Source organism: Tamandua tetradactyla, chromosome 15, assembly GCF_023851605.1.
Source record: "Tamandua tetradactyla isolate mTamTet1 chromosome 15, mTamTet1.pri, whole genome shotgun sequence".
Taxonomy (NCBI): domain Eukaryota; kingdom Metazoa; phylum Chordata; class Mammalia; order Pilosa; family Myrmecophagidae; genus Tamandua; species Tamandua tetradactyla.
Window position 1 is genome coordinate 30,099,798 of NC_135341.1, and position 26,109 is coordinate 30,125,906.

The following is a 26,109-nucleotide window of genomic DNA, read 5'->3' on the forward strand; positions in this document are numbered from 1 at the left end:
TTCTATTGATTTCTTCTAGCAATGTTTTGTAGTTTTCTGTGTGTCATTTTTTTGTTTGTCATATTTATTCCTAGATAATTGGTTCTTATAGTTCTTATTATGAATGGATTTTGTTTCTTAATTTCATCTTCTAATTGTTCATTGCTTGTCTATAAAAACACTACTGATTTTTTGGTGTTGATTTTGAACCTTGCCACTTTGCTGAATTCATTTTTTAACTCTAGGAACTTTGTAATGTATTTTCAGGATTTTTCTGTATATAGCATCATATAATCTGCAAATAGGGAAAATTTTACTTAATCCTTTTCAATTTTGATGCCTTTCATTTATTTTTCTTGCCTAATTGCTCTCACTAGATCTTCCAGTACAACGTTGAATAACAGTGGTGACAGGGGCATCCTTGTCTTATTCCTGATGTCAGAGGGGAAGATTTCAGTCTTTTACCATTAAGGAGGATAATAGCTATGGCCTTTTCATATATGGTCTTTATCATGTTGAGGAAGTTTCCTTCTATTCCTAGTGTTCTAAGTGTTTTTATCAAGAAGCAATTCTGGGTTTTGTCAAATGTCTTTTATGTATCAGTTGAGATGATCACGTGGTTGTGTCCTTCATTGTGTTTATGTGGTGTATTACATTGATTTTCTTGTGTTGCACTGACCTTGCATACCAGGGATAAGCCCTGCTTGGTCATAGTGTATAATTCTTTTAATTGAGTTGGACTTGGTTTGCATGTATTTTGTTGAGGATTTTTGCATCTGTATTCATATGAGATATTGGTCTGTAGTTTTCTTTTCTCATGATATCTTTATCTGGCTTTGGTAGAAGGATGATGGCCTTGTAAAAGGAATTAAGGAGTATTCTATCGTCTTCATTTTCTTGGGAGAGTTTGTGTAGAGTGGGATTTAGGTCTTCTTGGAATTATTGATAGAATTTACCTGTGAATTCATTTGATCCTGGGCTGTCTTTGTCCCTTGTAACTGTTTATTTACTTTTAAGTCTATTTAATCTGTGTAGCTACCCCAGCTCCCTCTTGGTTACTACTTGCATGACATATTTTTTTCCATCCTTCCACTTTCAATCTACTTCTATCTTTGAATTTAAGGTGAGTCTACTGCTACAATAATATTGGCATTTATAACTACCCAAATGCTTACATTTACCACAGACTTTTGTTTCTTTATGCCACTTTGAACCACCGTCTAGTGCCCTTAACTTTTAGGCTGATCAACAACCTTTAGCACTGCTTATAGGGCAGGTCTAGTAGCAGTGGACTCCCTCAGCTATTGTTTATCTGCATATATCTTAACTTCTCCCTTATTTTTGAGTGAAAGTCTCAATGGATATATAATTCTTGGCTGCAGTTGTTTTCTTTTAGTACTTTAAGAATTTCTACCTACTGCCTTCTTGCTTCCATGGTCTATTGAGAAATCAGACTCAGTCTAATTGGGACTTCCTTGTATGTAACATGTTGTTTTTCTCTTGTAGTTTTTGGAACTCTCTCCTTGTCCTTTACATTCAATACTGCGATCAATATATAATGGGGTGTATTTTTCTTCATATTTATCTTGTTTGCTGTTCTCTGGGCTTCTTGGATGTGCATATTCACATCTTTTCTAAGATTGAGATGTTCTCCATCATTATTTCTTTGAATATTCCTTCTGCTCCTTTCTCTCTTACTTATCCTTCTGGGACTCCCATAATATTAGTATGCTTGATGATGTCAGGGGGGTCTTATACTATTTTCATTTTCAACAATTCTTTTTCTTTCTGCTTCTCAGCCTGACTCATTTCAATTGTCTTGTCTTCAATTTCACTGATTCTTTCTTCTGCCAGTTCCAATCTGCACTTGAAATTCCCCTGGGGATTTGTCATTCCAATTATTATGGCCTTCAACTCCAGGAGTCCTGCTTTAAAATTTCTACTTCTTTACTAAGATTCCCCTATTTCACATTCATTATTTTTCTGATATCCTTTAGTTCTTTCTCTGCATTTTCATTTACTTCTTTGAGCATTTTTAATATATTTTTTAAGACTTTGTTCAATGTATCCACATACTGGTGTTTTCTTATTTTTATCCTCTTTCTTTGTATGGACCATTATTTCTTGTTTCTTTGTCTTGTTCTTTTTTGTTACATATTGTATATTTTAATACTTTAAAATGTTATTTTGGGATTTATTGCCTTAGATGTCTCTTTCTTGGTTTTGTAATAAGCTAGTGATAAGACAGATATTTTCTTGAGCTTCAGCATTCCTATCAAGAGAGTCTGCCCAAGGTGAATGGAGTGTGCAAGGGTTTCCCTGTCTTTCTGGACCTCTGTCTTGTTCTGGGTTTTTGCGTATTAGTTGTTTTGGAATTTCTCTGTTTACAGGAGTTTGGTTGATCTCTTTGCTTCACAGAAGACAGGCTTCTCTCTCCCACGTATTTGGAGCCAGGAGGCTTTTGCTCCAGATTGTCTGCTTCTACAGTTTCTTACATTCCTTTCATTGTCTCAAGCTGCTTTTGCCTAGAGGGCCAATTCTTGGATGAGGGCCACACCAGAGAGGACTTTCCCAAGTCAGTCTTTCTCAGCCAAGACAGGTCCAGACATTTACTAAGGGGCATAATCTGGCTCCAAAGTGCCCTGGGGAGGGGATCAGGAAGGGTGCCAAGAACTTTTTGATGACTCCCCAAAGCTAAGCTTTCCTATGCAGCAAATGAATCCCTTCAACTCATGGTCCCCTGCAGCCCTGAGAAAGCACAGCATCCTTAAGTCTCCACCACCACTGCCCTTTTCTAGGGCTGGTTGAAGCAGCAACTGCCATCAGAGCCAAGCCCCCAGTGATCTCAAGATGCTAATCAAAAGCAGTGATCGGTATTGGCCATGCCTAGCCCTGGCCTTGAGAAAGTGGATTTTTATATCCTTTTCCATCACCAATGACCTAGCCAGGGCCTGAACCCCATGGCAGCCTGCCGTAAGATTTGGGGTTGGGTGCCAGCTGCTGCCTGTGGAGAGTGTAATTTACTATTCTTTACTGTGATTTTTTGGCCTCTTCTACCCACTTTTCCCTGGATGTCTACAGTGTTCTTATAGCTTCTGGAGTTTCAAAATAATTGTTTCAGACAGTGTCTGCCTGTTTAATAGTTGTTCTTATGGAAGGACTATGTCCTAGAACTCCTTCCTCTGCCATCTTCCCACAATCTCCAATCAGTATGTAGTCTTTCAATGTTTTTTAATATGTGTATATATATCATGTGTGCCATTCTCCATCTTGCTCCTTTCATTCAGTTAAGTCTTTCTGTGTCAAGTCTTACACACCATGTCATTCTTTTACATTGCCACATAGCAATTCATTCACTAAATAGACCATACTTTATTTCTCTTATCAATGGGGCTCTAAGGGCTTTTGCTTATTGATTATTTGACTCGGTTTGGTTTGGTTTTATTTGGCTTTTTTTTTGCTCTTATAGAAATGCTACAATAAACATCCCTGGTATGCTTCCTTGTGCTCATTTAAAATTTTTAGCATAGTAAATAGTGAGATACAAAGTAGAATTGCTGTATCTTAGAACATGTGCATTCTCAAATTTCATGAATGCTTCCAAAATGGGAAAAAGATCCCTAGTATAGTGGGATAATCATTTTCATCAAAATATATCTACATCCCAGTGTTACATTTGCTTTTCTTAACATCTTTTATTGTGAAATATAACATATATACAAAAAAGCAATACATTTCAAAGTACATTTTAACAATTAGTTATAGAACAGATTTCAAAGTTTGGTATGGGCTGCAGTTCCACAATTTCAGGTTTTCCCTTCTAGCTGCTCCAAGACATTGGAGACTAAAAGAAATACCAATATAATGATTCAGTAGTCATACTCATCTGTTAAATCCTAATCTCTGTTAAAATTCATCCTTCTCCTTTGATCTTTCCCCCAATCTTTAGGGATATTTGGGCTTTGCCCATTCTAACTTTTTTCATGTTGAAAAGAGGTGTCAACATATGGGATAGGGAGATGGAACTAGTGATGTTCTTGAAGAGATTGACATCTCTCTGGGTTTTAGGACTTATCTGGCTTAGGAACCATCTGAAGGTTTTAGGTTTCTGAAAAGTAAACAGTGCCTAGACCTTTTGTAGGATCTCAGATAGAGACCCTGGGTGTTCTTTAGGGTTAATGAGAATGATGTTAATGGGGTCTGGCAAACCTTGGCAATTAGGAATATCTAGCTGAAGTTTGCGTAAGAGTGGCCTCCAGAATAACCTCATGACTCCAACTGAACTCTCTTAGCTACTCTTACTTTATTTTGCTTTATTTTTTTTCCCCTTTTGGTCAGGTAGGCATTGTTGATCCCACAGTGCAAGGGCCAGACTCATCCCTGGGAGTCAGGTACCATGTTGCAAGGGAGACCCACAACCCTGGATATCATGTCCACATAGTGGGGAGGGAATGATTTTACTTATAGAATTGGGTTTAACGAGAGAGAGGCCGTATCTGAACAACAAAAGAGGTTCTCTGGAAGCAACTCTTAGGCATGATTATAGGTAGGCTTAGCTTCTCTGCTACAGAAATGCTTCATAAGATCAAGCCTCAAAACTGAGGGCTTCACCTATTAACTTGGGAGTATTTGAGAAGGTATCTGGAGTTTCCCAGTTTGGAAAGTTTAATAGTTCCATATTTTTTCTCCAGTCCCTCAAGGGACTTTGTCAATACTTTTTAAATATCTGCTTAACATACCCTGGGATGTATCTGGCTATTACCTTAAGCTGTGCAGAATTACAAGCCCTTGTTCCCATTCTGGGCTCCATGCATTTGGAGTGTTTAAATGAACTATGAAGATAGGTTGAGTTTGCTTCACAAACTTTAGGCTTTGGACAAAATAAAGCTCTCTTCCTTTGGTCTCATACAGTAGGTAAAGTTCTAAAACACATACACTGTCATTCTTTACCCTGTATTCTGATTTACTTTTGGTCTCAGCCACATCAGTTTCGTTCTTATCTCTAAGTAAAGCCTGATCTCTTTTGTTATTTCTTTAACAGTTGTAGTAAATAGCAATGCTGACCTTCAGAACTGCAGTCCTCCAACCCAGAGTCTTAGAGCTCACACAGGTACCCAAAGTTCCAGGGAAATAGAAGGTTATACACATATAGTACAGCACCACAGAATCTAGAAATAACACTTAAAGCTCAGGACTAAATGTGGCAGCTATAAGATCTTACAATCTAGGCCCAAATTTTCTTATATTTTCTAGAAGAGACCATACAATATTTTCTCTTTTGTTCCTGGCTTATTTCACACAACACAATGTCCTCAAGGTTCGTTCACCTTGTTGCAGACTTCATGACTTGGTTCTTTTCAGGAGCCACAAAATATCCCATCATATGCACACACTACAGTTCATACTTCTGCTTCTCAGTCATTGTAGCCTTCAGCCACCTCCATTCATTGGGCACCAGGGATAATATCCAAAATAAACAATCCAAATCTCACAATAGCTTCATTTAGTTATGCAATTATCATCACTCATCATTTTAGACAATTTTCACTGATCTGCAGAGAAAAATACTGATAAACACACCCTCACCAAAAACAAAATCCAAAACTCTCCTTAACTCTTATCCTCCCCACCCCCAATTATTTACCCCTAGTATTGCTGCTACTAGTGATGTCTTCCTGTTAAACACAGGCTGTGTTGTGCAATATTAGTTTTTCCCTATACCTCTCTATTATTGATCCTTTGTTCAAGATTCATACCTTTGAAGTGGTTCATGCAAAAACTTATTTATATTTGTAGTGTTAATTGGTGAGATACATGGTGTTCTCTAATCCCTTTCAATCATATTCACCTTCAATATGGCAATATCACTTATAAACCCACTAATAAACTACCGTAATTTCTATCCATTCCCCTTAAATTCAACTTCATTAGGTTATTGTTCACCTATCTCTAACTTTTATGTGTTTCTAGGTCCCCTTTTTCTACATTAGAGACTCTGAGTTTACCTTTACCAGGTCATATTAACAAAATTACACAGCATTTATCCTTTTATGTCTGATTTATTTCACTTAGCTTATGTCTTCAAGTTTCATCCATGTTGTCATATGCTTCAGCACCTCATTTCATCTTACTGTTGCTTAATATTCCATTATATGTAAATACCACATTTTGTTTATCCACTAGTCTGTTGAAGGGCACTTTAATTGTTTTCATCTTTTGGCAATTGTGAATAATGGCACTATGAGCATCAGTATGCAAATGTCTGTTGTATCACTGCTTTCAGCTCTTCTGGGTTATATACTGAGTATTGGTATTGCCAGGTCATAGGACAACTCAATATTTTAGTTTTCTGAGGAACTACCAAACTGTCTTCCACAGTGGCAGTACCATTACACATTCTCACCAGTAGTGAATAAGTGTTCCAATTTCTCCACAACCTCTCCAATAGTTGTAGTTTCCTGTTTGTTTAACAGCAGCCATTCTTATAAGTGTGAGATGATATTTCGTTGTAGTTTTGCTTTACAATTCCCTTATAGCTAATGAAGATGAACATTTCTTCGTGTTTTTTAGTCATTTTAATTTGCTGTTTGGAAAAATGTCTATTCATATCTTTTGCCCATTGTATAATTGGTTTGTTTGTTGCTTTGTTGTTGAGTTGTATGATTTCTTTATATATTGGTTTTCAAACCCTTTTCTGATATGTGGTTTCCAGATATTTCCTCCCATTGAGTTGGCTGCCTCTTCACCTTTTGACAAAGTCATTTGAAGCACAGAAGCATTTGATTTTGAGGAGCTCTCATTTATCTATTTTTTTCTTTTATTGCTTGTTCTTTGGGTGTAATGTTTAAAAAGCTATCTCCTATTACTAGATTTTAAAGATGCTTCCTTATATTTTCTTTTAGGAGTTTTATGGTATTGGTTCTTTTATTTAGGTTTTTGATCCATTTTGCATTAAGGTTTGTGTAGGGTATAAGGTAGGGCTCCTCTTTCATTCTTTTGACTATTGATACCAAGTTCTCCCAGATCCATTTATTGAAAAGAATGTTCTGTCTCAGTTCAATGGATTCAGGGGCCATGTTGAAGATCAATTAACCATATAGATTTGGTGGTACATTTCCACACTCTAAATTCAGTTGCATTAATCAATGTGTCTATCCTTGTGCCAGTACCATGCTGTTTTGACCATAGTAGCTTTATAATAAGCTTTAAAATCAGAAAGTGTTAGTCCTCCCACTTTGCTCTTCTTTACATTTGCTTTTTATAATGTTCACAACTTCATTTGTTGACTCCCCAAGTCATTTTCTCTATCTTCTGTGGATCACAGAGCAGGCAGAGGCAGTTCATATTCCCAGCTGTATTACCTACCAGCTGCTGGACCCTCAACAAGACATTCCCTGAACTTCAATTCCTTCACGTGTAAATTGGGGATCAGACCTACTCCCCAGAACTGTTTGTAGGAATAAATGAGATGTATCTTTCACAGTGCCTAGCACACAAGAAATACTCTAATGTATTACCTGCTTTCCCTAATTATTGATGCTATATATTTGGAGATAATGGCATTAGCAGTATGATTCAGAGATACAACTTAAATGCACACCATACCTGAAACCAGAGTCTCCAATGATCCTGGGCTGACAAACCCAGCTCTATATATGAAAATAAGGATATTTCTGAGAAGTCAGCTAGGACCCACTCCCAACCTCCTCTCCGAACAGGGCCTGGGCAAGTGCCTTTAGAATGGACATTCCATTTTGCATGTCCTGGCCCTCTCCTGCCAGGTGGAAGGGCTTGGAACTTTTCTCCTTCTACCCTGCTGGAGCACTTTATGAAGTAGTTCTAAAGCAGCAGTCTATGGTTAGGGAAGACAGCTTCTGTAGCATAATTTCCTTCTCTGTCTCATTACCCACTCCATTTTTATGACATCTCATAGTACAAAGTGACAATTATCTAATGTAAAATACTGATTATTGCTAATTTGTTAGCATCACAGGAGAAGTTTTATCCTTTACTCAGGGAATAATTATTAATTGAACACATGCTACTTTGAAGGTACTATGACAAACCCTGATGGAGGACACGTCTGAATAAGAAATGGTCCTTGCTCTCAAAGAGTATACAGCTGACAAAGGGATAAGGACTAGGCCCATGCTGAAGAACCAGGTGTTAAGAGACAGACAGATGGGGAGGGAGGTAGAAGAGAAGGAATGATTAGTCTAATGAGGATGTCTGTATCATAGAACCCTCAGTGGGGATGACACAGAGCAACAGGAGAACCCTGGCTTTGGTACCAGATACACACATGTTTGATCCCAACTCTTCCTGTATGGCCTGCAAACACATGTATCTTCTCCATTTCGTCACCTGTTTGGAGTGGGCTAATGAGACCTCCCTGACGGTGGAGTGCAGATGTACAGCAGGTTCCACACAGATGTTTTACCAAGTTAAGTCCCTTACTTACCTTTCCCTTCCATTCTCTCTCTATCTTTCCCCTCTTTATGAAATTGAACAACATGCTGATTTAATTATATGGCTTTCTAAAAATCAACCCTTGCCTCTAGCTCTCTGTCCCACAGCCCTGGCAGGGACCAAAGGAGTGGCACCTTAACTCTGTCTACTGCTCATGTTTCTGCACTTTCCCTTGTCCTTGCCTGTGAGGCCATCCCAGAATTCACATGGTGTCTGACAAAGAAACCAGGATCCCAGACCCTGAGACACAGCTTCCTTTGGTGACCATTACTTACCCTATCACATTGTGGGAGTCCCCTCTGACATAAATGGGCCAAACCATGACAATTCCTATAGGAATTCTAGGCAAGTTCATAGATCAGGACACAAGCTGACAAGGATTATGGGGTAACAATCTAGAATTAATTTGGATTGTATCCTGTGTTCCAGAACATTTGCATGCTTTTTAGTGTTTCTTGGCCTAATGAGCCCAATAGGTTAACCTCAATATTTCTATGGGGTATTTCAGAAAGCTATTGAAAAATAACTTGGTAAATGGAGCAGAGTCCCAACTCAAGGTGCTGAAAGAGCTGGCCTACATGATTCATCACTTGGGAAAATTTTATTGAGCATCTACTATGTGCAAGGCATTGCATGTGGTATGAGAGACCCTTATCCATGTAACATACCCCTCCTGACTTCCTTTCTCAAATCCTACAATATGCCTTTGTATTAAATATAAAGATTTAAGCTCTAGTTTTCAAAATAATAAGTAATCCGTTATTGAGCATTTATGCTATTCCAGATACTGTGCTAACTATTTTGCCTACTCAACATACATTATCTCATTTGACCCTCATTTAGAACCCTGGAGGTAGATAATGTCATCATCCCCATTTTAAATAGATATGGGAACTGAAGCATAGAGAGATTAAGTAACTTACCCAAATCACACAGGTAGAAAGTGGTGATGCCAAGCTGAGACACAGGAAACACACCACTGTCTGTATCAGTGATGACCACCAGAAGCTCTCCCACCTCGTAAATATCCAATCAGGATCCCACTTCTCTTTATCACTGAAATTATAAGGATTCTGCTTGAAGTTTAAGGATTCTCATCCTTTTCTAGGTTCTGCTTGACAGATACATTTCTTTCAGAATCGCTTTTAGGTTGAATCCAGCTTTGTTCGGGCTGCCTCTCCTGCCTCACATGCTGTCTGCCAGACCAGTCTCTCATTTCCCCGAAGTGAAGCTAAGAGCAGACCATGTGATTCTAGTAAGGACACTAGTAAAGCCTTTGGACTGGAAGGAGATCTAAGCGCGCACAGCAGAGCCCTTCCCCAGGCTTTCCAACGGGTACCTCTCCCTCCGAACTCCTGCGTGCTGCTACGTGGGAGGGCTCAGCCCACTCCAGCTACCAGGAGGTCCCCAACAGGCACCCCGACCCCAGGCTCAGGTCCCTGATCTGCTAAAACCTGCATCAGACCAGCCAGCCACAAAATGTTTCTTAAAAGGCAGCATAATCAGCATCTATGACTCCATCCCTAACGGTTTCACGTTCTTAGGCCGAGCCCTGTGGCACCTTGTGGTCCCTAAATACTCCCCATCAAAAAAGGGTCTCTTTTCTTTCATCCAAATACCCTTTAAAAAAATTGTCACACTCCCCCGCCATTCTCCCCCACCCTGAAACAAAGATGAATTGTTCGCCTACTGCTTTTAGAACTACAGAAATCAAGCTTGAAGCTTTAAAACGACCATTTTCCGCATTGGTAGCCACCTAAGTTTGAAAAAAATAGCAAGGCTTATTCTTGTTCGGGATGCCCAGTTTCACACTGCATGAAACGCTTCTCAGTTTGAAAGACCATTTCCTATGCCTTGTCTCCTTTTCCCTGCAACGCCCGAGGCGAACGTTCAGAACCTGCGGTGGTCCCCACCCTCTGTCGATGCTAAGCTCAGATAAGGCAGCTACGTGGCTCTGCTTGCCTGTTTTCCTAGGTGTTCTCCTGGACCTTTTTTCCCATCCTTGCCTTGTTTCTCCTCCAAACCTTCTCTTTGCTAAAGTAGGATGTTAGACTGGGTTTTGGAAACTCAAGGGAAGTCTCATTCTTATCAGAAACCATGAGGGTTCTTTACATAAGTCTTCCAGGAACTGATCAGCATTCTTTTGCTAATCAACTCCTTGACCACGACTTGTTCTGTGCAGGTGTGCATTTTTAAACAATGAACTGGCAGTTCAAAACCCAATGCCGCACAAGCAAAAATTGTTTTATCCACTAAGATCTTTCTATTGTTTGTCCTCTGTGCTTTGTATAGAAAGAAAGGGTATTTAAAACCTCAACTGAGCGCATTTCTATAAATCACCCTCACACAAAATGATTGGAATTAAAACTCCCTCCAATTCCTCTTGGTTCGAAAGAGGGGGAGAAGAGGGAAGGAAACAAATCATTGTTTTTTGATCGATCTGTTTCAAAACCTGCATACAGAAATGCCTGTCCCATTGCTATGCGGGGGTCCTAATGAAATCTGAAAGGTAATCTTTAAATCTGATAAAATGTCGCTCGTTAACCTGTTACCCGTTCATGAGGAAAAAATGTAGTCTGTCTTAGCCCCCAGAAGGTGCATAAATGCTCTCATGCCAAAAGTAACAGAAAATATTTTTTCAAATCTCTCTCTCTCTTTTGTACATGGGCCTAAACAAACAAACAAACCTAGTAACATTTCACTTGATGTTCCTGGCTCTATTTGTCTGTGGGAAAGTTTGAAGATGAGGGAACGTTTTCTCTGCCTGATTATTTACATATAGACCACTGTATTTATACCGAGTTTATTAACATCGTTATGAATCCACTTTTAATGCACTTGTCCATAACCGCGGAGCTTGTGCCACCCTGCCCAACAGCCTTTGATGTTCCCAGGTCACGGGGCACCTCATTTCTAATCTTGCATCACTCTCCATGTGGCATGGGACGGGCAGATGTAGTCTTTTGGGAATTACCAGCATAATAGACAGAGCTTCCAAAGGATGTGAGTGAATATATATACATATGTATATGAAAAAGATTCTCTCCGTGCAATTGCATAACATCTTGGTTTAATGTTACCCATGGAGGGAAACAGGAAAGAAATTAATGGATGAATTTATTATCACAGTTATTATCAAGGAACCGCAGGCCTGGGTCTCATTTCATGACCAGCACTAAATCTACATTTGGCAGGGTTTCATCACCAATGGGAAATCTGACAAGCAGACAAAGAAACCAATCAGATTTTTAAATGTTTTCTGAATTACTTTTTCAATATTCAAAAACCGGTTTATCTGAAACATAGCAAATCTCATCATCTGTGCAAACTTGCGCTCATGACTTACTAGAAAAGCATGCTCTACATTTGCTTTAATAAAGGTAAATTCTCCGGGGGGGGGGGCGGGGATAGGACGCAGCTCTCTTTTTAGGTCCACTCCTGCATTTCTTCTGGCCTGGAATCCAAACTGGGTGCCTCTCGCATTTACATGCAATTATATTTGAGGGCCCCTAATCAAGAAAATAAATCAAAGAAGGAAGTCATATCTGAAAGAGCCTTGAATTAGCATAATGCTATACTGGTTAGAAAAGGAAAACACATCTTACTTATTTTCCTTCTCTTTCATTATATATTTCTTCATTCGAAGTCTGGCTAAAAGATCTTCTTACACGTTAAAGTGAATCCAGTGGGGAATTAGTCTGGCTGGAATGCTCGTTGGAGTTTTGATAATGAAACACTGCAGGGGCTGCATTTTGTGTTTCATGTTGGGTCTTCAAACTTGCAACAAGTAAGTCACCTAATGAAAAACCGCCATGCTAGTTAAGCTTAATAAAGACAGCACCCCCCCCCCCCCCGAAAGGACTCAGAGTTTGGAATTTGCAGGTTATATTTACATTAGTTGTTTATTTGAGTTTCATGTCAATTTTCTGATGTGGATGCAACATCAGAAAATGCTCTTCTCCTTGTTTTATAAGGAAGGAAATTGGCAGAAAGAGGGTGAGTGTCTTGCTCCACGTCCTCTAGGCCTGGGTAACAGCAGCACAGTCAGAAGACCGGTCTCTCAACACAGAGGTTTCGAACTCACAGGGGAGGTCCTTAGAATCTGGCAAGAGAGAACAATCGTCTGCTTAATTCATCGTCACACCCCCAGGTTTTAGTCTGAAATAGGTGCGCAGAAAATAGTTGATCAATAAATGAAAGTGTCAGCAACCTGCAAAGAGGAGAATAAAACAGTAATGGCCTGGTGTGCCACATTCTTAGGTCTCTCCTCCATCTACAGCTGTCTAACCCATTATCACCTGCACAGCCAACTCCAGGAAAGCATGACCAGTCTGACGTGCTGTGGTCGTTGTGATAAGACACAGGCCTGGTGTTTCTAGACTTTTTTCTGAGTCCGGTTCTCAGGCTTCAGGTGCCTGCTCACGCATGTGAACCAGTAGTGATGTGGATGAAGCTGGAAGCTGCAATACTCATTAACAGTTACTTCCACAGCATTTGTATTCAGCTAAACAGAAGTGCTAAAACACATTTTCACCTAAGTGACTATAGGTCCATCAGTTAAATGTCAACAGGAAGTATCAGACAGGGATTAGTGTATTACTAACCCTAAGAAAAAAAAATCACTCAAATTTCATGAGGTTTGAAGAATGGGAGACACAATAGCTATTCCCTGTTCTTATCTATTGCTTATTCAATATGTAATATATTCTCATTTCTTGAAATGAGGGCAGGTCAAGCGCTCTAGGAATGGAACTATGAGCCATACACGCTGTATTTGACTGGAGTTTTCGTTGTTGATAACTTCACGTTCCAGGAGGGAGGTTCCATTTTAATTCTTATGTTGCTAACCCTGTTACCAAAAGGTAACATGATTAGGTAATGTACCATAAGTTAAAGGTGGGTTGTACAAATAAAGAAAGGTATCCTAGAATGAACTGTTCTACATATAAGTACAAACTGAAACAGTCCATTCCTTTTTTTTCAACCTCTAGACCACAGTCAAATGTTGTTGTTGTTGTTGTTAAGTGACTTCTAACAAAGATTATTTTAAATAGACATGTCCTTGTTCAAAAGTTTAGCGCTTTGGCTGGGCCACCCATGCTTGTCCATGCCCCACATTCTGAGTGTGAGCGAAGATTATCAGAACTCACATACAAACCTCTCCCCTGCCCACCATTAGCATTTTAAGTCCTGGGCTCAGAGTAGGTCTGTAGTTGAGCACAAATTTCAGTGGGATTTGGAAAAATCCTTTAAATAGATTTTTATTGGTTTTTAAGAACAGGGCTATTTTGTGTTAATAATGGGCATACATTAGGCTTTAGATAATTGCTTTATGTAACTTAGAGTTTTGGCTTTCAGCTAAATAAACACTCTATGTGTTCACAGGTGTATTGTCCTCAAGGGCACTCGGCTTTTAAGGGTGGCAGCTGTTGCCAAGGTGTTGCTGATACAGTTCTGTGTATAATTTATTGGAAACAGGTGCTGGCTCATGATGAAGATAGACAGGAAACTAAAGCAGACAACATGTTTAACCACCATTAAAAAAAGTTCAGGTTCAGAGAGACAATGTGTCTGAGATGTTTGGGGGATGTTGCCAGCATCCCAGCACAAGTTTAAAAGCTCCTGCAAATCACCATAAGGAAGAAATTGCACATGAATTTCAAGCAGCCCAGCCTAATGAGTGCCTGATGCTATGCTGCCAGATTTAATTGATTACATGAAAAATTTTGAGTTTGTGTAAGGCTAGCAAAAATTATAAAATACTTTCCTAAGCTAATTGTTAAAAATTACTTTCAAATGAGGTAATAACTGTTCGTTTTCAATGATCTGGACAGTGGATTAGGCCATAATGTGTTTTCTTTATGCTCCAAATGTTTGTGCCGGGTTCTGTCTCTGTTGGGAAGAGGCCAGGCTTGGTGTCCGCAGCGTACTGGCGCGGGTTAGGGCAAGCAGGCAGGGGCGGGGTCTAGAGGAGCCTGGGCACTCACCCTCTCTGGAGGTTGCCCTGCGGTAGAGCTGGTTGGCAGGCTTGGGGGTGGAGGCCGTGCTCAAGCCTTTGGGCCCCACGGAAGAGTGGGAAGGTGTTGGAGTTTCCTCACTAACTGCGCCCTCTGGACGGTGCTTTGCCTCGATCCTACCCCTTATACTCCCCAGTCATAAAATGAGGAGACGTATCAATTCAGACTCCTCAAGACCGTCCCCCTGTGAACAGGCATTTGTGTATTTTCCCAAATAATCTTGAGTCTAATCGGCATGCCACATAATACACATGTGCAATAAATATGCATACTAAATACAGCTGAAAAATAAGTTGTTAAAAGTGCGTGCAGAGTTTTTCAACCTCAAAAACCTAAATATCTTGGCCATTTGCATGTTTAAAACATACCCAAAGGCATTAGACCACATTACGGACTAATGGCCTGCCAAATTTCATTTTTGGGAAGAGAATCCACGTTTGAGTTAGAGAACACACGAGTGTAAAAAAAGCAACTGAAACAACAAAATTTGGTTAGAAACATTTTTTGACCCCAGGCTCAGACCCTGTGTGCCAAAAATGTTGACAAAACTTTATACCAACACCAGCGGGCATGCACAGTTTAATATCTGCTTTATGTGAAAAATCATTGACAATTTAATGCTTGCATTAATTTGAAAGAATTTTATGCAGTAGGTAGAAACTTTTACATTACCATCCCTAATCTCTACCAGCCGTCTTGTTCCCTCCTCAAAGGGAAAGTGACTGACAGGGCTGAAAAAAACAAATCTGCTGAAGGGCCCATGCAGCTGCTTTTATCACCCTTCCAACAGCCCCATCCTAGCCTGAATTGCAGGAATTCGGTTTGCATGCTGCTCAGAGCCTTCAGCAGAGGTTTAGCAGAGGAAAGCAAATAACTGATGTAAAAATAAACCCTTTATTAAAAAAAAATCTTTATAAGGCCCCTTTATTTAGAGGGAGACTCACTCAAATAAATACACCGTTAACAAACTTATATAATGAATAATAATATATACTGTAGCAAGTGATGAAACGCAATCCCACAAAACAAGTGCTGAAATTCGATGATTGATTATCAAACCTATAGGATAAATAAACCTTCTCCAATTAATAGCAAGTCTTGCGGATGAGTTTCTATAGAAATGCTCCAGAAGGAAAAGCACCAATTGCAGAGGTCCAGGGAGAGTCAAGTTCCGAATTTAGCAGGGCTAAGCTTAACCACAGCACTGTTTCCAGTGTAGTTATGAGCTTGGAGGTCATAGTGAGATGGGTCCAGCTAACTTATGGAGAAATATGCTTTCTGCATCTGAGCTAATGAATTATCTGGGCCATTTGGGACCCACGTGTCTAAGTATTAGAAGAAGCTATTTTTAATTTATTAAAAAGGGAATTGAGAACCAACCTGGTTTCCTTGCATGTGTTTCTTGCCAGCACACCAATGAAAGCAACCCATTCAGAAATTTTTATTTTCAAGCTTTGGTTTGCATCTTTATTCTTCTCTCTGAGTTGATGGGGATAGCCTGTTCAAAAGCTTCTTATTGATTTTGGAAGGGAGCTGACTTCACATTTGTAACCAGCCATGCTCTGATGTCTTGGCAGCAAAGTTATGGGGAAAATGACCAGCATGAAATCCCAGTGGCCAGCTGCATGCCTACAACTCTCCATCCACATCATTTAGCAGTGTCTTTGTTTTGAAGCAAAGGAAGAAACGTCTATCCCAGCGTCCTATGAATGCTGCTTTGTGACTGTGCTTTATCCTTGATCTTGAAATAGGGAAGTTTCCATTGAAACCATCATACTTGTTAGACTTGTATTGTGGATGTCAAGGGAAATAGACCCTTCATATTTATTGGTCCATCAGACCATCCATCCATCCATCTATCCATGTGTCCTTACCAATAGTGTCCTTTTCTGCACAGTTCCTTCCTAAAAGGGCACCCCTAATTCTACTTTCTCTTCAAGCATGGAATAAATATACCTCCCTTCAGCCCCTCAAAGCTTTGGTATTCCTGGATATATTACATGCATAAATGAGTAGTTGTTTTTTTTTTTTAACTTTTTTTATTAATTAAAAAAAATTAACAAACAAAACCTTTAGATATCATTCCATTCTACATATACAATCAGTAATTCTTAATATCATCACATAGTTGCATATTCATCATTTCTTAGTACCTTTGCATCGATTTAGAGAAAGAAATAAAAAGACAACAGAAAAAGAAATAAATGATAATAGAGAAAAAAAAACTATACGTACCATACCCCTTACCCCTTGCTTTCATTTACCACTATTTCAAACTGAATTTATTTTAACATTTGTCCCCCCTATTATTTATTTTTATTCCATATGTTCTACTCTTCTGTTGATATAGTAGCTAAAAGGAGCATCAGACATAAGGTTTTCACATTCACAGAGTCTCATTGTGAAAGCTATATCATTGTTCAATCATCATCAAGAAACATGGCTACTGGAACACAGCTCTACATTTTCAGGCAATTCCCTCCAGCCTCTCCACTACATCTTGAACAACAAGGTGATATCTACTTAATGCATAAGAATAACCTCCAGGATAACCTCTCGACTCTGTTTGGAATCTCTCAGCCATTGACACTTTGTCTCATTTTACTCTTCCCCCTTTTGGTCCAGAAGGTTCTCTCAATCCCTTGATGTTAATTCTCAGCTCTAAATGAGTAGTTTTGGCTAAGCCACTTCACCTTGCTAAACCTCAGTTTCCCCTTCCATCAACACAGACTATTCACATTTTACTGCATTGTTATAAAGGTCAGATGGGCTCACATATAGGAAAAACCCAAGCATGTGGTAGGAACAGAGTTGAATCTGATATCATTCTCTGAAATGTCTTGTCTTTCCTCACTCAAATTTTATAAACCCCAACAATTTCCCTGCACATACTCCTCATCAAGCCAGTGAGAACCCCAGGGAGTCCTATTTTCATACTAAGTAGTAAGGTAAGGAATGAGAGCAGAATTTAGAGTCCCCAAAATGTCTAAGGGAGAGTCCTTGTTACACCACTTACTCTCTGGGTGATCATAGGAAAGTTACTGTTCTTCTCTGTGCCTTGGTTTCCTCATCTGTAGAACCTGGAGAATTCCTTACCTTGTACCATTGCTATGAAGATGAAGTGGGTAACACACCCATTGCCTGGAAAATAGTGGGTGTTCTATAAATGTAAGTGAATAGGACTGGGAGTAGATGTAGGGGTGGTTCTAGCGCCCCAGGGAGACATAGTAGCAGATTTCCCACAGACTCACCGCTGTTCTTCTCATGACTGTACCTCTCCAGGTGCCATCATAATACCCTCCTGCTGTGCCAGGAGACCATTTCTCTGGCTAACTGCCTTCTAGAGAATGGGGCAGTTGATTTAGCCAGGCTACTCGTGACCCAGACATAATACACCTATTAACTAAATCTCAAGTGAGAACTCAAATATTACATGTTTACAGATTTTTTAATGAAAAAAAAGTAATTTATGAATGAGATTTTATTAACCAGTCCTTAATCCTGCAGGTTTATAAAGTGACTATACTGAAACACCTGAAACGGTTGTATGCAACCCAATATTTTATTTTATCTAATTTTAACTGAGGCTACTTTGAGCCACAATATTTAAGAGTCCTGCCATTCTACCAGAGGCAAGCAATTAGGAGAGTTGATAATTTTCTCTATTGTCCAATGCTTAATTCTTATGCCGCTAGAAACTTTCTCCTGATGGATACTTTGAAAATATGATGGAGGATAATAATAAATAGTGCTCCTGAGTGCTTGGAATAATAACCCAAAAATGAATTATTTAAATGTGTAAATGCTGATGTAGCAGGAAGTATATATCCTTCAGAGTCAGTCCGATCTGTATTTGAATTTTAAGCTCTAGAATTTGGGCAAGATATTTACCTTTCCTGAGTCTGTTTGCTCATGAATAGAGTGAGAGTAACGGATCAACTGTGTGGTATGGTAAACACTGGCTACATAACAACACCATCAAAAGCACGGCAGTTATGGAGCATTGCCATGTGCCATGTGCGAGGCATTGATTCCTTTTAACCCAAGCAACAACCTGTAAGGTAGTTATTGTTATCATGGCTTATCTGTGAAAACACCAAGGCATGAATAAATAACCTAATGGATGGAGCCAGGATTTGGAACAGGATGCCTGGTGTGAAGCCTGAGTCCTTAACCTGCATTGTATGATCTTCTAGGAATATCTCTTCTAAGTGGTCAAGGCACAATTTCCTTAATCTCCAGTACACCATGGGGTCTCTGGGACAAGGAGTGTCAAGATCCCTCCCCATCTCACCTCTTGCTTTTCCTCGCACCCCACGCTTCCCACACACCCTGACTGCCAAGCCCCTTCTGTCACCAGCTCATATCTCTGAAAATGAAATCCTCCCTTCATGCCAAATTCAGTCTTCAGGAGCTGGTGGAAATAGGGAAGTCCAAAAAGCAAGGGAGGGGGCTGGGGCTGCCTGGAGAAGGGGCCCAGGGAAACTTGGAAGCAAGGCTGGAATGAGTCAATCAGTCAGCAAGTATTTATTTAGTGCTAGGCAGCTTGGGGGCTACAGAGAAATTATAAGACGCCATCCGGTCCCTGGCTAGATTGCTGGCGAAGTTCCTCCGGTGAGAACCAGGCCTGGAGCTGGGGCCTGCCCAGCTTGTGGAAGGCTGCCATGGATTGGAGTCTGGCTGCCCTGCCTCCATCGGGAGCAGCAGGGGCTGGGGGGGAAGAGCAAGAGCTGAGGAATCTACTAGCAGAGTCCATGTCCCAGCTCTGCTACACATCATGAAGGGGTCATGTTGCTAAAGAGGAGCCTCAACTTTCCCCAATGTCAAATGGGAATAACACCAGCCCTTGTCCAGTTGAGGTGGGTGAGGTCTAGGGAAGCTGATATTTGGACAGTGTCTAGCCTAATGACTGGTGCACAGTTTGCCTAACAAACATGGGTTCTCACTGAGAGGCGTGGGTCACATTAAACAGTAAAGAGTGTTATGGAAGCCCCTCATATCCTGCCCACACCCTCTCCTTTTACTCCAGTTACTGCTCTGGCCCCCTGCTCTGCACAGGTATACCTGAGGGTGTCTTGGTGGCCTGGACCTGAGAGTTGGAGAGAGTTAACACGCATGGGCAACGTGACCAGCCAGGTGCAGAACTGGTGGCTGAATACTCCTCTCTTTTATCCTTAAGATCAACAATTTTGAGGTACATTGTACACAGCTGCTCAGAAGTTTCTGACAAGTTGAAGACTGAGGGAGACAATGCATGGAAAGTGCATAGCCAGTGCCTGAAGAAGAGAGTGCTCAGTTCAGTGTTGGTATAAGTGGGTATCTCTGGTTCAGTTCTGGTTGGGATCAACCCCACTGGGAAGACCATCTCAGAGGAAGGCCAACTCAAACAAAACGTGGTGTTGGCTTCCCAGCTTCCCAGGTGCACTCTCCCTACTTCCCAGTAGCACTCTCCCTACTCCTTAGTCCTTTTTCCTGGGACCATCCCCCCAAATGAATCACCTTGCCTCAGGCTCTGCTTTTATAGTGGTGGAGTAAAGACTCAAGTCATGGTAAGGTGTAGCATGATAGTAAAGAGCTGGGCAGACTTGGGCAGAACCCTAGCTTTCCCAGTCATTGACTGTGTGAAGGAACCTTTATAGAGCTCTCTGAGCCTGCATTTACTGTCAGTAAATTGGGGATACTTTATAGTACTGAGCTCCTGGAATTGTTTGGAAGATTAAGGGAAACAATGCATACAAAGTGCAGAGAGCACTCAATCCACAGTAGGTATAAGCGTGTATCTCTGGTTGGGTTCTCAAGAAGCAGAACCTGAGACTAAGATTCATGTGAAAGTGATTTATTGGAAGATGTTTTAAGAAAAAGCCAAAAAAGTAGAGGGAGGAAGAAGGGAAGGAAGCTAAGGAAGGACATGAAGCAAAATTCCATCCAGATTAACTTTGGTTCAATCTCCCAGGGGAGCTTGGACATGCAAACATGACACCTTCCCCAGTCTTGGGGATCAGCAAGGTTCTCCTAAAGGAAGTGATGTCACACCCTAGTTTTGCAAAGGTAAATAGGGTTACCCAGGTATATAGAGGCCAGGGTAGGAAGCCCCTTCTGGGCAGAAAGAATTGTACTAACAAGGCCCAGAGAAAAGAGGGAACATTGCCCATTCAAAGGTTTCCTTTGGCTAAAGCATAGAGTTCACAAAGAAGAGGGGCTGATGGTGTCAGGGAAGTCCAGCCAGGTCCAGGTCATGCAAAGCCATTAAAAGCTGAAAAGGTGGGTGCTGTGGAAGGGATGCATTCCAGGAAGGCAGGTTTGCAGACTTCAAAAGGCTTTGTTCTGGGTGGGCCACGGTGGCTCAGCAGGCAAGAATGCTCGCCTGCCATGCCAGAGGACCCAGGTTCGATTCCTGGTGCCTGCCCATGTTAAAAAAAAAAAAAAAAAAAAAAAAAAAGGCTTTGTTCTGAAGGGAATGATCTGATCACATTTGAACTTTAAAATGGTAATACGGCTTCAAGGTTGGAGAATGGGTTGAGGGTGGGAAATTTTATAAATAAGGTGAATAGGGAGGAGGCTGTTCCTGATGTTCAGATGACAGATGAGTGTAGTCTCACCAGGGTAGTAGATAGGGATGAAGAGAAGTAGATGGATTTCAAAGGCAATCGGGGGCTACAAGAGATTGAATTAAGTGACGGAATAGATTTGACAAGTGAGTCTGAGAGATAAGTCAAGGATGACACCAAGAGTCTTGATGGGACAATGGGGTGGTTGGTAGGACTGAAATAGGAGACCAGGGCAAGTAACAGGTGGGGATGGGGAAGAGGCTATGAACCTACTTAGGCTTGTGCTACACATTCTCTCCCAGCCCTACCCATTCTCTCCCAGCCTCATCACTTCAGGACACAGGGGCCCAGTTTCCAATTACTGGTATCTGTATTCCTATGCCTGAGGCTGTTCTCTTGCTGGTAATTAACATATTCCAGGAGCAACACTTTACCAATGACTGAAGGAAGCTGATGTGTGAATACCCCAGCTCCATCATTCCTTTCGAGAGATCACCCTCACTGGCTCCCAGAGGTCCCCTGAATGTTTAAGCTCTACACACCCACAGGGGTATCTGGCTTATAATATACCCTTCTTCCCTCTCTGTCTCACTTCTCCATGTTCTTCCCCTCCCAATCAGGGTGTGTTTTATAGGGAATCCAAACCGAGACATGAGCACACGGATGAGAGCAACTGTAAGATAATATGGGGTTGCCCAGTAAGAATGTATAGAGAAGGAGAAAAACTCCTAACCAGGACCTGGGAGAAGGCCAATGTTTAAGGGGCAGGTTGAAAGAGAAGACCTTAAAAGGAGGCTGAGAACATGCAGTCAAGGAAGTAGAAAGAGGAAGTCTCAGGAATCAGTGTGGGTAGCATTGCCAGACTCCACCAAGCCAAGGGGTAAAATGAGTAAGAATGGAAGTACTTCCACTGAGTTGGTCTGTGTTGAGATCGCTGATGAGCCTGATGAGAGCAGTGTTAGTAGAGCGAAAAAGAAGGAACCTTAGCTGCCATAAGTTGAGAGAAGTGAGAAAACTTGTTTTTTCTTCCTTCCCTTACTCAGCAAATCCTTCCAGTTTGACCCCAGAGGGAGCAACTAACTCTCTTTATACCCTTCCCTCTGCCCAAGTTATTTGTACCCTCCCAAAAGCATCCTTGCATATTCTTGTCTTTTTGCCTGGAATAGTTCCTTCTTTCCACCTCCCTGAATTCAAACTCCTTCACAAAGTTCACTATTTCATATTATTTAGAATTTCTTTGACTGTAAGAACAGGTTAGCTTCTTTTATTACTCTCTTAGAGCTCTATTACTTTTCTTAAAATCATTATCTCCATATGTACTTATACTTTCCTTCATCTGGCCATCTTAAATATTAAGCTCAGCTTTGATTCACCATTATTCCCCCAGAGCCTGATGTGGTGCTTTCTGACATAATACACATTTTATAAATATTTATTGAATCAATGAATCCTCCTCCTAGTTCCTTCCTCACTCCTTATAACTTGAGACCCAAACTGGAAATAAAGATTCTCAACAATTTAAACCATCCTACTTCAATGTTATTCTACTTTAAATCATACCGAAGCTTCTACTACTTCTCTCCCTAGTTCTGTTCTATGTGCCGTAGCATTCTCGGGCTTCCAGTGTGCTCAGAGTTTCCTGTTGGAAAGTTTTAAAGGCTACCTCTTCTCAGGAATGACGCCTGGAGAGCCGGCAAAGTGGAGTTTCTCAGTGGCTTCAGATATGGATAGTTGAAGCCAATCCACTGCTCAGCTGTCAGAGCTTGAGGAAACTAATTACAGAAAACATGGACATCACAGAAGACATTTCTAAGCTTTTCAAACTGTAGGTCCCATCTGGAAAATTTCAAAAAGGTTGGCCATATGGTCTATTCCATGTTACAGAACCTGTGCTCAATACTCCTGCTCATGTCCCCAGACACTCTACAGAAATTTTCAGGCTATTTTCTTCCCACGTATCTGGAGCCCTTATGGGAAACCTTCTCAAAATGTTCCTGTTCATGCCCAAATTCAACATGTGAACCTCTTTCTTTGCTTTCCTCCTTGAATGCTTACATGGGAATAGCATCTTGCACTCTCTGAAAATTCCTTTAGTCCTTTGCCTGCCCTTACGTCAGGTGGTAATCACCGCTTTAAAACATGGAGATTAGTGCAGTAAAAAAGATTTATGAATATTAATCCTTTTTATAGCAGGTCATAATGTGAGCTGGAGAACAAACAGTGTATCATTTCATTATAGTGCTTTACTGCAAACAAGAAAGAGGTCGCATGTTGTGGAAAATATTAGTTGGAGATGCTGGTTTGAAAACCAGTTTGTTTTGATGGCTTTGGTCATAACCAGCCAGACGACCTGAGTTGTGGAAAGTCTGTTACGGAAAGTGAGGGTCATGAATTTTACAGTTGTCATGTCGTCCATTATCAGCAGCATTATCTAAAGGAGTTTTAAAGTCTATTCTTAAAATGCAGACCCCAAAACATTAAAGTGGGTGATATTAAGAAGGGGAAGACCTTTTCAAACTTTCTAGAGCTTTAGTTTGAAAGGTTTAGGGTGCCCAAGCAGTCTCAAGATGGGAAGAAGGTCAGAAGTCATAGGCTCATTTTGGTGCCGGTGGAGACTGTCAAGTTAGGGCAGACCTGTGAGCTATTCAACAGAGATAAGCACAAGTCTGTGTTGTTTGAAGATAGTATGGGATCCTTGGGAGGGGAGACTGGACACGGGCCACCAGAGTTTCCTGAGGCTGATGGATAGTCCCTGGGCTGAGCTGACTCCCTACAGGTTTACAGCCACATGCAGAAGAATGTGCTGATTAAAGTGAACCCCAGACTCCAATTCTCAGAATCTTTGATCTGTTCTATGGCTTCATGATTCCGTTTTTACCCAAACTCACTGTTCAAGCAGCTGATGGCCCCTAGAAGCTCTTCAAGACAATAAAGAATCCGGTGTCAGATCACTTTCTCGTTGGAAGTATGAAAATTGGCACTTTATTTTCCATCCCTGTCATAAGTGATGCATGAGTAGTTGCCCGGCAGTGACCCTATTGTTTTTGTGCTGAGGGCCTCTGCCCACTGTAAGGTCAACATGTGTATGTAGAGGACATAGTGTTCAGCAGCAACTGCCCCCTTTCTGCTACCCTCACCTGTGCGAAACTTATGATAGCCTTTAGAAGGATGGGGGTCACTTGATAGAGGAGAATATTGTGTCAAAATACAAAGACTGTTGACATTGTGCCCCTTGACTCTTTTCAGATGTGATTCTGAATTGACTGCCGGAAGATCACTTTCTGCACTGAGGCTTTGGACTTTGGCAAAGCCAAGGCTGTAAATATGCTATTTGTTTATCCTACAAATACTGTTCTTACAGGGGAAAAAAAAGTGAACTGTCTCACTGACCTGTCACTTCCTCACAAGTCCAGTATGGCTTCCACCTTTATCCTTTCCTGAAACAGTGCTTTCAGAAGTTCCTGGGGTCTCCGAAGTGCCAATCCTTGTAGCATTAGACATCCTTGACCCTTTCTTCCCTGACATGCTTTCTTCACTTGACATAGCAAGGAATACACTGAAAGGCAGTATAACCATGAGTAAGAGGAACCCTGGACTTAGCTAAATTGTTAGGGTTCAAATCCTAGCTCCACTCCTTACTAGCTCTTTGAGTTTTTGGGCAAGTTAATTAACCTCTTTGTACCTGTGTCCTCATCTATAAAGTGGGGATGACAATAGTACTCACCTTGCAGGGTAGTTGTGAAGACTGAGTAATTTAATGTATGTAAATTACTTGGAACAGTGTCAGATACGTAGTACAGTATCTGTTCAATTAACACTCTTATTGTTTTATTAATAGCATTGCAGGATCATGGGTAAGTCTGACCCCTGCCTGTTAACTTTGTCTATGTTGTACCTTTGAGGGAAAATCTTCCATTTGGGTACCAGAACCATTGATTTATCTCTTTAAGATTTACGTTTTAGAGTCCTGATCCCAAATGCCTGAAGACACTTTCTACATTTTTCTCCTTTAATTCTATACTTTCCCCTTTCACGTTTAGTTTTCATTCCATCTAAGGCTTATTTTTGTATTTGGTGTTTAATTTCCATTTTTGATAGAGTGAGACTATTTTCTCCATGGTATTTACCAGATAGTTTGTTCTTTATCCCACTGACTCTGTGATGCAAATTACATAACATGCCAAGTTCCCAGAGGCACCAATGCATCTCTGTGAGTGCTTTAGTCTGCTACCTTGGTCTATTTTTATGCACCTACTTTGTCGCCATACTGTTTTAATTACTGTTGTTTTGTACTCTGTCATAATGCCTAGCAAGACCAGTCTTCATGGCCTCCTCTTGAAAAATATTCCTTTTATCCATAGGCCTTTATTCATTCCTCTGTATTTTAGAATCCATTTCCAGAAAAAATATGCTTGAACTTTCATTAGAACTAAACTAATTTACAACTTAATTTGGGTTATGTCGATGTCATTTCAATGTTAAATTACGCAAACCTTGGGCATGATATTTACATGTCTTCTTTCATGAATTGGACTAAAATACTTAAAACTTTTCCATGAAGGTCCTGTGTATTCTTTATTATGTTAACTAACAGAAAATTAATAGTTTTAGTTGGTATTGGAAATTTTCCTATACTTTCTGAAAGGAATTTGCTCTACTGGGTGCACATTATTGGCTTTTATAACTTAGTCTTGTTTCTACCAATTCTTATAGATTTCCATGTAATAAATATTTTGTCTTCTCCTTTCCAGTCCAATATTTTCATTATTTCGTTTTATTTTCTTATTGTTTCTCCAAGAATTTTGAATAGTAGCTGTTGTGCTTGTAATTCTTGTTTTCCTTCTGACCTAAAAAGAAATGTTTCTAAAATTTCTCCATTAAGGTATATTTTGGTAGATTAAGGAAATTCACTTACATTCCTAACTTTCTAAGAGTTTTTTTTTCCCAGAAATGATTGTTGAACTTTATCATATACTTCTTCTAGATCTATTAAGACTTTTACTCTATAAAAATGATAAATCATATTTATAGGTTTTCTGATGTTGAAGCACCCTTGATTCATGATCCTTTTAATATGCTTTTGGAAATAATTAGCT

At 40.4% G+C, this 26,109-nt stretch overlaps 1 pseudogene; it reads left to right on the forward strand.

Moving 5' to 3' along the window:
* Positions 1-20,438: 20,438 nt before the first annotated feature.
* LOC143656770 (ribosomal RNA small subunit methyltransferase NEP1 pseudogene) lies at positions 20,439-24,196 on the forward strand (annotated as a pseudogene).
* The last annotated feature ends 1,913 nt before the right edge of the window (positions 24,197-26,109 follow it).